Source organism: Montipora capricornis, chromosome 9, assembly GCF_036669925.1.
Source record: "Montipora capricornis isolate CH-2021 chromosome 9, ASM3666992v2, whole genome shotgun sequence".
Taxonomy (NCBI): Eukaryota; Metazoa; Cnidaria; class Anthozoa; order Scleractinia; family Acroporidae; genus Montipora; species Montipora capricornis.
In genome coordinates, this window is record NC_090891.1 from 24,975,691 (window position 1) to 24,988,385 (window position 12,695).

Consider the following 12,695-nt stretch of genomic DNA (forward strand, 5'->3'; position numbering starts at 1 on the left):
GGAAGTAACCAAAAACCCTCTATTTGGCTAACCCTAGGCCTAGCTAGGCCGCAAGTTGGTTTTTAGGCCTAGGGTTAGCCAAATTGAAGGTTTTGGGTTACTTCCAGGGTGTTCCGGTGTTCGTGATTTTTGTACATGCCCTAATTGTCCGTATTCCGAAACACGAGTGATGTTGAAGTTGGGGAAAAGAGCAAGGGGACACTTCGTGACGCTTATTGAAAGCAGCATGTAACTTGTAGGCAATCTCTGAGTTCATGTCCGCCTCCTCTTCAAAGCGAGTCAAAGTGCGAAGTTTTTGTGATGGTAATTAGTTCTACTTTACGTATGATTGAAAACTAGCATGAACTCAGTAATGGACTATCAAAAAATTACTTACTTTTCCCGCCAGATTTTAAAAGCGTACAAGCTTAACACCAGCGTTGCAAAATTTTGAGCTTTGATTTTTATTTTCACTTTAAGTTATGGATTTCACTGTTTCGCCATTACTCACGTTGAAAACTGACCGATTGGACCTCGGAGGGTTGGATCTAGCGAAAGTGACATCATTTTCTCAAAACACCAGTTTAGAAGTCTGAAAGCCCGAAACTCCCGTGCTGCAATCAACACGCATCACATTCTCAATCTTTTGAGTCTTTGACGTCATTTTCTTCTCGATCCAGCTCTCTCAAGATTTCAAAGTTCGTAATATTCCAGTTTGAATTAACAGGTGTCTTTATGAAATCAGAGCTTAAAACTTTGGTCACTTAGTGCTTACACTTTACATAGTTTTGAAATCCCAAGGAAAATAAGAAATGAATTTTTTTGGTCATACTAGCACGTCAAATTTCTACTGGCTCTTTTCGTGCTCGTTGCTGGCAGCTGTGGTCAATAATTCCTTTGTAATTACACATTTTGTCAACATGACTGCCATTTTAGTCATACAAAAACCCCTCTTGTACTTTCAACTAACACTGCAATACCACTTGCTATAATTGTACTGATGTGATGAAAACAAATTTGAATTCCCCTTTTTGGAAACTTTTTGTGTTTCGCTCAACTTGAATTTGCCAGGGGAGAGAAAAAATACGGAAACGGGACGTTTCCATGGCATCGGCCAGAGGAGAGGGGCGGAGAAAAGCCCTGGGAACGAGGTTGTGGACCGTACTGTAAAATTCCGACCGAAAACCAGCCAATTAGAGTGCTCCATTTATCCTGAGAATTGCTTGCCATAGTAATAAGGTCCTTACTGTTCCGCTCAAAAATAGCAGTGACATCTAATTAAGATCAAAGACTGGAGATCGTCTAGAACGCAACCAAACAATAATGTTTCTTGAATAGAGAACAGTGGTTTGGACGTTCGGTTTGTTGTCATACGTTTCTTTCCAATCCTCTCGTTAAGTTTGCAATAGTGCTTTTCGCGCATTCTGATTGGTTAGCTCGAAGGTACAAGTACTATTCACCTCTGAGCAAATGGAGAGAAACATAAAGGGCTTCCCGTTTCGCGTGGGTTATGGAGGAGCAAATTTTGTCGATAAACGAGGCGACTGATTATTTAAGTTGCGTGGTATGTTATTCTCTTCAGAGTCGGTGAAAGCGGTGGATATTTACCTCCACTTCGGTAAATAATTGGTAACTATGCGAACTATATTAATTGTTAATTCACGAATAGCAGTGGCAGGATTGGTGTAAAAAGTTTTAAATAATATTAAACTTATTTAAAACTTTTTTCATGTTACGTAGCAAATTTGCAGAGGATTGGAAAGAAACGTATGCCAACAAACCGCACGTCCAAACCACTGTTCTCTATTTCAAGAAATGTTACAGTTTGATTGCGTTCTAGACGATCTCCAGTCTTGGATCTTAAGGTCCATGGTGAGATCTATTTCTTTTATAATGCAAAAGTAAAACTCTAAAACCCTCTACGCACAACTGAGCCAGTAATGACTATCCGCAATTAATGTCAAAATTACCCGATTAGAAATTCAGTAAGTGTCTCCCTGAAAGACTCTTTTCAAAGTCATCACAATAAACCTTTTCAATATTATTATTGCTTATGCGACAAGTCCAATTTGATCGACTAATTACAATAAACATCTTCAAATCTTTCCTGTACAGTCGAGTGGGCCAGCCAGATGCTGGGATGTAATCACAAGCAGAGAAGTGTCCATTGATGAGTCGGGCGTGGGCTGGTACAGAGAAAGACAATCACGAATGAGCAGCTTTCAAAACACACTTCAAGCCTCGAGTGATAAGAGCGCATGGAGTGATACTTTGAATGAATTCTGGATCGAGACTTTCCTTTAAGCCTCTGACAGTTGACCCGTCAGTGGACAAAGAAAAATAACAGTGAATGCTTTTTGCTTAGAGCAAAAGTGCACTCAGCTATCATCACCCCACAGGCACCCCATTTAAATAATTATATTCTGAAAGTAACAAATCAAACGGTCGAATACATAAACGAATGAAGGGGGTAGTTTCTAAAGAAACTGTGGTCCTGCGTCGGTGGGGAAGTAGTATACAAAAATTTGGTTTTATCAACGGAGTTGATAATGTGAATTGGCCACCGTACAGAGATTCTAAAAGCTGACGTTTCGAGGGTTAGCCCTTCGTCAGAGCGAATCGAGGAATTGTGGATTACGTGTAGTTTTTATAGTAGAGTAGGAGCTACGCTATTGGTGGTAACACGGTAACGTGAAAAATAGGAAATATCAGTTAAATGAAAAGCGTTCGTTAATACCGTGAGGATTAAGGGTGCCGATTTGGAAGATGAATTTTTGTTCCAGATTCTTGCGACTTTCCGTCGTACCTAGATGTAGGGAAAGGCCACAGATAGCCAACGTGCTATGTACCAGTGTGCACTACAAACCTACAGATTCTCACAGTTATTTGTTGTATTCATCGTCACACCCATCACATGTGTAGAACTCCATTCCTTATTCTCAATTTCTTAGACTTCGACGTCTATGTAGTGGTGACTCCGATTATTCCAGCAAATCAGAGGGGATGTGCCAGTTCTTCGAAAAACGTGGCTATTCTGTCTCTGTGGTCAAAGCCCAACAATTTGATCCACAGTCAGCACTACAAACGTCACAAAAAGATAGGAATGACAGAATTCCATTCACCCTCACTTTCCATCCTCATAATCACGCAGTCAAAAGTATCATTCTTAATAATTTTAAAGGACTCCAAAATGATCCAGAGACTGGTAGAATCTTTTCGCAACCTCCACTTATTTCATTCAAACGCGACAAAAACGTAGGCAACTTTTTTAGTTAGTAGTGCGCTCAAAACTAACGAGCAACCCGGCACTTTCAAATGTGCGCGCTCACGATGCAAAACTTTTTTTTCATTGTTAACACTAGCAAGATATCGGAACCTAAGCGATCTGTTAAGATCACCGATTGTTTCACATGTACCTCCGCAAATGTCATTTATTGCATAACCTGTACGTTATGCAATAAATTATACATTGGCGAGACAGATAGACGACTAGGCGACCGATTCCGCAAACACCTTCGCGATGTTCAGAAGAATGACAAGGATGCATCTAAGCCAGTCGCTCGTCATTTTAATCTCCCTAACCACTCCATGGCTATCTGCGGTCTTTCCCTACATCTAGGTACGACGGAAAGCCGCAAGAATCTGGAACAAAAATTCATCTTCCAAACCGGCACCCTTAATCCTCACGGTATTAACGAACGCTGTTCATTTAACTAATATATTCCTATTTTTCACGTTGCCATGTTACCACTAATAGCGTAGCTCCTACTCCACTATAAAAACTACACGTAACCCACAATTCCTCGATTCGCTCTGACGAAGGGCTAACGCTCGAAACGTCAGCTCTTAGAATCTCTGTACGGTGGCCAATTCACATTATCAACTCCGTTGATAATGATACATTGTTGTAATGCCGATCCTTCTAATAAGAGCGTTACCTGGAAGCGTTGAAACTGATTCGAACCACCTTAATTAAGAGGTAGTGGTGATCCCATGCCTTTTTATGTATGTTCTCTTCTTTGTGTCTGCACACAAACATCTTAAAGAGTGATTTTTTTTGTTTGATTTTCAACATAGGAAACGATTTAAGTCGTTGGTTTGTAATGTATTAAATAAACGATTAAAAAAAATAAACTGCTACATTCCTATAGTAAGCAATCCCAATTTGTCGACGAGGACTACGACAAACACTGTCCACCACTATGGTACGTTTATAACTACTGTCACCTCCACAGTGGGACGTCTGTACGAGGGGCAACATTTTTCCAAATTATCCAAGAAATGATGTTGCATACGTCACCTATGTCCAGAATTAGATGCACACCCAATTTTGCTTGAGCATTTCCTTCCAATTTCCAGCAATAAGGTTAGGGTAAGGGTTAGTGCTATTTGGAGGTCATATTAAACCTTACTTGGGGGACACTTTGTGAAGTTAAGGCCCAGTTCTAACGTCGAACGTTTCATGTACTCAAATGTAACGAACCTACTTCTTTCAATAAAGTACATGAAAAGATCGACGTTTGAAGTGGGCCTAATTGTCGGCATGTACTAAGACAAGGAACAACGGAACACCCTGGAAGTAACCAAAAACCCTCTATTTGGCTAACCCTAGGCCTAGCTAGGCCGCAAGTTGGTTTTTAGGCCTAGGGTTAGCCAAATTGAAGGTTTTGGGTTACTTCCAGGGTGTTCCGGTGTTCGTGATTTTTGTACATGCCCTAATTGTCCGTATTCCGAAACACGAGTGATGTTGAAGTTGGGGAAAAGAGCAAGGGGACACTTCGTGACGCTTATTGAAAGCAGCATGTAACTTGTAGGCAATCTCTGAGTTCATGTCCGCCTCCTCTTCAAAGCGAGTCAAAGTGCGAAGTTTTTGTGATGGTAATTAGTTCTACTTTACGTATGATTGAAAACTAGCATGAACTCAGTAATGGACTATCAAAAAATTACTTACTTTTCCCGCCAGATTTTAAAAGCGTACAAGCTTAACACCAGCGTTGCAAAATTTTGAGCTTTGATTTTTATTTTCACTTTAAGTTATGGATTTCACTGTTTCGCCATTACTCACGTTGAAAACTGACCGATTGGACCTCGGAGGGTTGGATCTAGCGAAAGTGACATCATTTTCTCAAAACACCAGTTTAGAAGTCTGAAAGCCCGAAACTCCCGTGCTGCAATCAACACGCATCACATTCTCAATCTTTTGAGTCTTTGACGTCATTTTCTTCTCGATCCAGCTCTCTCAAGATTTCAAAGTTCGTAATATTCCAGTTTGAATTAACAGGTGTCTTTATGAAATCAGAGCTTAAAACTTTGGTCACTTAGTGCTTACACTTTACATAGTTTTGAAATCCCAAGGAAAATAAGAAATGAATTTTTTTGGTCATACTAGCACGTCAAATTTCTACTGGCTCTTTTCGTGCTCGTTGCTGGCAGCTGTGGTCAATAATTCCTTTGTAATTACACATTTTGTCAACATGACTGCCATTTTAGTCATACAAAAACCCCTCTTGTACTTTCAACTAACACTGCAATACCACTTGCTATAATTGTACTGATGTGATGAAAACAAATTTGAATTCCCCTTTTTGGAAACTTTTTGTGTTTCGCTCAACTTGAATTTGCCAGGGGAGAGAAAAAATACGGAAACGGGACGTTTCCATGGCATCGGCCAGAGGAGAGGGGCGGAGAAAAGCCCTGGGAACGAGGTTGTGGACCGTACTGTAAAATTCCGACCGAAAACCAGCCAATTAGAGTGCTCCATTTATCCTGAGAATTGCTTGCCATAGTAATAAGGTCCTTACTGTTCCGCTCAAAAATAGCAGTGACATCTAATTAAGATCAAAGACTGGAGATCGTCTAGAACGCAACCAAACAATAATGTTTCTTGAATAGAGAACAGTGGTTTGGACGTTCGGTTTGTTGTCATACGTTTCTTTCCAATCCTCTCGTTAAGTTTGCAATAGTGCTTTTCGCGCATTCTGATTGGTTAGCTCGAAGGTACAAGTACTATTCACCTCTGAGCAAATGGAGAGAAACATAAAGGGCTTCCCGTTTCGCGTGGGTTATGGAGGAGCAAATTTTGTCGATAAACGAGGCGACTGATTATTTAAGTTGCGTGGTATGTTATTCTCTTCAGAGTCGGTGAAAGCGGTGGATATTTACCTCCACTTCGGTAAATAATTGGTAACTATGCGAACTATATTAATTGTTAATTCACGAATAGCAGTGGCAGGATTGGTGTAAAAAGTTTTAAATAATATTAAACTTATTTAAAACTTTTTTCATGTTACGTAGCAAATTTGCAGAGGATTGGAAAGAAACGTATGCCAACAAACCGCACGTCCAAACCACTGTTCTCTATTTCAAGAAATGTTACAGTTTGATTGCGTTCTAGACGATCTCCAGTCTTGGATCTTAAGGTCCATGGTGAGATCTATTTCTTTTATAATGCAAAAGTAAAACTCTAAAACCCTCTACGCACAACTGAGCCAGTAATGACTATCCGCAATTAATGTCAAAATTACCCGATTAGAAATTCAGTAAGTGTCTCCCTGAAAGACTCTTTTCAAAGTCATCACAATAAACCTTTTCAATATTATTATTGCTTATGCGACAAGTCCAATTTGATCGACTAATTACAATAAACATCTTCAAATCTTTCCTGTACAGTCGAGTGGGCCAGCCAGATGCTGGGATGTAATCACAAGCAGAGAAGTGTCCATTGATGAGTCGGGCGTGGGCTGGTACAGAGAAAGACAATCACGAATGAGCAGCTTTCAAAACACACTTCAAGCCTCGAGTGATAAGAGCGCATGGAGTGATACTTTGAATGAATTCTGGATCGACACTTTCCTTTAAGCCTCTGACAGTTGACCCGTCAGTGGACAAAGAAAAATAACAGTGAATGCTTTTTGCTTAGAGCAAAAGTGCACTCAGCTATCATCACCCCACAGGCACCCCATTTAAATAATTATATTCTGAAAGTAACAAATCAAACGGTCGAATACATAAACGAATGAAGGGGGTAGTTTCTAAAGAAACTGTGGTCCTGCGTCGGTGGGGAAGTAGTATACAAAAATTTGGTTTTATCAACGGAGTTGATAATGTGAATTGGCCACCGTACAGAGATTCTAAAAGCTGACGTTTCGAGGGTTAGCCCTTCGTCAGAGCGAATCGAGGAATTGTGGATTACGTGTAGTTTTTATAGTAGAGTAGGAGCTACGCTATTGGTGGTAACACGGTAACGTGAAAAATAGGAAATATCAGTTAAATGAAAAGCGTTCGTTAATACCGTGAGGATTAAGGGTGCCGATTTGGAAGATGAATTTTTGTTCCAGATTCTTGCGACTTTCCGTCGTACCTAGATGTAGGGAAAGGCCACAGATAGCCAACGTGCTATGTACCAGTGTGCACTACAAACCTACAGATTCTCACAGTTATTTGTTGTATTCATCGTCACACCCATCACATGTGTAGAACTCCATTCCTTATTCTCAATTTCTTAGACTTCGACGTCTATGTAGTGGTGACTCCGATTATTCCAGCAAATCAGAGGGGATGTGCCAGTTCTTCGAAAAACGTGGCTATTCTGTCTCTGTGGTCAAAGCCCAACAATTTGATCCACAGTCAGCACTACAAACGTCACAAAAAGATAGGAATGACAGAATTCCATTCACCCTCACTTTCCATCCTCATAATCACGCAGTCAAAAGTATCATTCTTAATAATTTTAAAGGACTCCAAAATGATCCAGAGACTGGTAGAATCTTTTCGCAACCTCCACTTATTTCATTCAAACGCGACAAAAACGTAGGCAACTTTTTTAGTTAGTAGTGCGCTCAAAACTAACGAGCAACCCGGCACTTTCAAATGTGCGCGCTCACGATGCAAAACTTTTTTTTCATTGTTAACACTAGCAAGATATCGGAACCTAAGCGATCTGTTAAGATCACCGATTGTTTCACATGTACCTCCGCAAATGTCATTTATTGCATAACCTGTACGTTATGCAATAAATTATACATTGGCGAGACAGATAGACGACTAGGCGACCGATTCCGCGAACACCTTCGCGATGTTGAGAAGAATGACAAGGATGCATCTAGGACAGTCGCTCGTCATTTTAATCTCCCTAACCACTCCATGGCTATCTGCGGCCTTTCCCTACAACTAGGTATGACGGAAAGCCACAACAATCTGGAACAAAAATTCATCTTCCAAACCGGCACCCTTAATCCTCACGGTATTAACGAACGCTTTTCATGTAACTAATATATTCCTATTTTTCACGTTGCCATGTTACCACCAATAGCGTAGCTCCTACTCCACTATAAAAACTACACGTAACCCACAATTCCTCGATTCGCTCTGACGAAGGGCTAACGCTCGAAACGTCAGCTTTTAGAATCTCTGTACGGTGGCCAATTTACATTATCAACTCCGTTGATAATGATACATTGTTGTAATGCCGATCCTTCTAATAAGAGCGTTACCTGGAAGCGTTGAAACTGATTCGAACCACCTTAATTAAGAGGTAGTGGTGATCCCATGCCTTTTTATGTATGTTCTCTTCTTTGTGTCTGCACACAAACATCTTAAAGAGTGATTTTTTTTGTTTGATTTTCAACATAGGAAACGATTTAAGTCGTTGGTTTGTAATGTATTAAATAAACGATTAAAAAAAATAAACTGCTACATTCCTAGTGAGCAATCCCAATTTGTCGACGAGGACTACGACAAACACTGTCCACCACTATGGTACGTTTATAACTACTGTCACCTCCACAGTGGGACGTCTGTACGAGGGGCAACATTTTTCCAAATTATCCAAGAAATGATGTTGCATACGTCACCTATGTCCAGAATTAGATGCACACCCAATTTTGCTTGAGCATTTCCTTCCAATTTCCAGCAATAAGGTTAGGGTAAGGGTTAGTGCTATTTGGAGGTCATATTAAACCTTACTTGGGGGACACTTTGTGAAGTTAAGGCCCAGTTCTAACGTCGAACGTTTCATGTACTCAAATGTAACGAACCTACTTCTTTCAATAAAGTACATGAAAAGATCGACGTTTGAAGTGGGCCTAATTGTCGGCATGTACTAAGACAAGGAACAACGGAACACCCTGGAAGTAACCAAAAACCCTCTATTTGGCTAACCCTAGGCCTAGCTAGGCCGCAAGTTGGTTTTTAGGCCTAGGGTTAGCCAAATTGAAGGTTTTGGGTTACTTCCAGGGTGTTCCGGTGTTCGTGATTTTTGTACATGCCCTAATTGTCCGTATTCCGAAACACGAGTGATGTTGAAGTTGGGGAAAAGAGCAAGGGGACACTTCGTGACGCTTATTGAAAGCAGCATGTAACTTGTAGGCAATCTCTGAGTTCATGTCCGCCTCCTCTTCAAAGCGAGTCAAAGTGCGAAGTTTTTGTGATGGTAATTAGTTCTACTTTACGTATGATTGAAAACTAGCATGAACTCAGTAATGGACTATCAAAAAATTACTTACTTTTCCCGCCAGATTTTAAAAGCGTACAAGCTTAACACCAGCGTTGCAAAATTTTGAGCTTTGATTTTTATTTTCACTTTAAGTTATGGATTTCACTGTTTCGCCATTACTCACGTTGAAAACTGACCGATTGGACCTCGGAGGGTTGGATCTAGCGAAAGTGATATCATTTTCTCAAAACACCAGTTTAGAAGTCTGAAAGCCCGAAACTCCCGTGCTGCAATCAACACGCATCACATTCTCAATCTTTTGAGTCTTTGACGTCATTTTCTTCTCGATCCAGCTCTCTCAAGATTTCAAAGTTCGTAATATTCCAGTTTGAATTAACAGGTGTCTTTATGAAATCAGAGCTTAAAACTTTGGTCACTTAGTGCTTACACTTTACATAGTTTTGAAATCCCAAGGAAAATAAGAAATGAATTTTTTTGGTCATACTAGCACGTCAAATTTCTACTGGCTCTTTTCGTGCTCGTTGCTGGCAGCTGTGGTCAATAATTCCTTTGTAATTACACATTTTGTCAACATGACTGCCATTTTAGTCATACAAAAACCCCTCTTGTACTTTCAACTAACACTGCAATACCACTTGCTATAATTGTACTGATGTGATGAAAACAAATTTGAATTCCCCTTTTTGGAAACTTTTTGTGTTTCGCTCAACTTGAATTTGCCAGGGGAGAGAAAAAATACGGAAACGGGACGTTTCCATGGCATCGGCCAGAGGAGAGGGGCGGAGAAAAGCCCTGGGAACGAGGTTGTGGACCGTACTGTAAAATTCCGACCGAAAACCAGCCAATTAGAGTGCTCCATTTATCCTGAGAATTGCTTGCCATAGTAATAAGGTCCTTACTGTTCCGCTCAAAAATAGCAGTGACATCTAATTAAGATCAAAGACTGGAGATCGTCTAGAACGCAACCAAACAATAATGTTTCTTGAATAGAGAACAGTGGTTTGGACGTTCGGTTTGTTGTCATACGTTTCTTTCCAATCCTCTCGTTAAGTTTGCAATAGTGCTTTTCGCGCATTCTGATTGGTTAGCTCGAAGGTACAAGTACTATTCACCTCTGAGCAAATGGAGAGAAACATAAAGGGCTTCCCGTTTCGCGTGGGTTATGGAGGAGCAAATTTTGTCGATAAACGAGGCGACTGATTATTTAAGTTGCGTGGTATGTTATTCTCTTCAGAGTCGGTGAAAGCGGTGGATATTTACCTCCACTTCGGTAAATAATTGGTAACTATGCGAACTATATTAATTGTTAATTCACGAATAGCAGTGGCAGGATTGGTGTAAAAAGTTTTAAATAATATTAAACTTATTTAAAACTTTTTTCATGTTACGTAGCAAATTTGCAGAGGATTGGAAAGAAACGTATGCCAACAAACCGCACGTCCAAACCACTGTTCTCTATTTCAAGAAATGTTACAGTTTGATTGCGCTCTAGACGATCTCCAGTCTTGGATCTTAAGGTCCATGGTGAGATCTATTTCTTTTATAATGCAAAAGTAAAACTCTAAAACCCTCTACGCACAACTGAGCCAGTAATGACTATCCGCAATTAATGTCAAAATTACCCGATTAGAAATTCAGTAAGTGTCTCCCTGAAAGACTCTTTTCAAAGTCATCACAATAAACCTTTTCAATATTATTATTGCTTATGCGACAAGTCCAATTTGATCGACTAATTACAATAAACATCTTCAAATCTTTCCTGTACAGTCGAGTGGGCCAGCCAGATGCTGGGATGTAATCACAAGCAGAGAAGTGTCCATTGATGAGTCGGGCGTGGGCTGGTACAGAGAAAGACAATCACGAATGAGCAGCTTTCAAAACACACTTCAAGCCTCGAGTGATAAGAGCGCATGGAGTGATACTTTGAATGAATTCTGGATCGACACTTTCCTTTAAGCCTCTGACAGTTGACCCGTCAGTGGACAAAGAAAAATAACAGTGAATGCTTTTTGCTTAGAGCAAAAGTGCACTCAGCTATCATCACCCCACAGGCACCCCATTTAAATAATTATATTCTGAAAGTAACAAATCAAACGGTCGAATACATAAACGAATGAAGGGGGTAGTTTCTAAAGAAACTGTGGTCCTGCGTCGGTGGGGAAGTAGTATACAAAAATTTGGTTTTATCAACGGAGTTGATAATGTGAATTGGCCACCGTACAGAGATTCTAAAAGCTGACGTTTCGAGGGTTAGCCCTTCGTCAGAGCGAATCGAGGAATTGTGGATTACGTGTAGTTTTTATAGTAGAGTAGGAGCTACGCTATTGGTGGTAACACGGTAACGTGAAAAATAGGAAATATCAGTTAAATGAAAAGCGTTCGTTAATACCGTGAGGATTAAGGGTGCCGATTTGGAAGATGAATTTTTGTTCCAGATTCTTGCGACTTTCCGTCGTACCTAGATGTAGGGAAAGGCCACAGATAGCCAACGTGCTATGTACCAGTGTGCACTACAAACCTACAGATTCTCACAGTTATTTGTTGTATTCATCGTCACACCCATCACATGTGTAGAACTCCATTCCTTATTCTCAATTTCTTAGACTTCGACGTCTATGTAGTGGTGACTCCGATTATTCCAGCAAATCAGAGGGGATGTGCCAGTTCTTCGAAAAACGTGGCTATTCTGTCTCTGTGGTCAAAGCCCAACAATTTGATCCACAGTCAGCACTACAAACGTCACAAAAAGATAGGAATGACAGAATTCCATTCACCCTCACTTTCCATCCTCATAATCACGCAGTCAAAAGTATCATTCTTAATAATTTTAAAGGACTCCAAAATGATCCAGAGACTGGTAGAATCTTTTCGCAACCTCCACTTATTTCATTCAAACGCGACAAAAACGTAGGCAACTTTTTTAGTTAGTAGTGCGCTCAAAACTAACGAGCAACCCGGCACTTTCAAATGTGCGCGCTCACGATGCAAAACTTTTTTTTCACTGTTAACACTAGCAAGATATCGGAACCTAAGCGATCTGTTAAGATCACCGATTGTTTCACATGTACCTCCGCAAATGTCATTTATTGCATAACCTGTACGTTATGCAATAAATTATACATTGGCGAGACAGATAGACGACTAGGCGACCGATTCCGCAAACACCTTCGCGATGTTCAGAAGAATGACAAGGATGCATCTAAGCCAGTCGCTCGTCATTTTAATCTCCCTAACCACTCCAAAAAACACATGGCTATCCGCG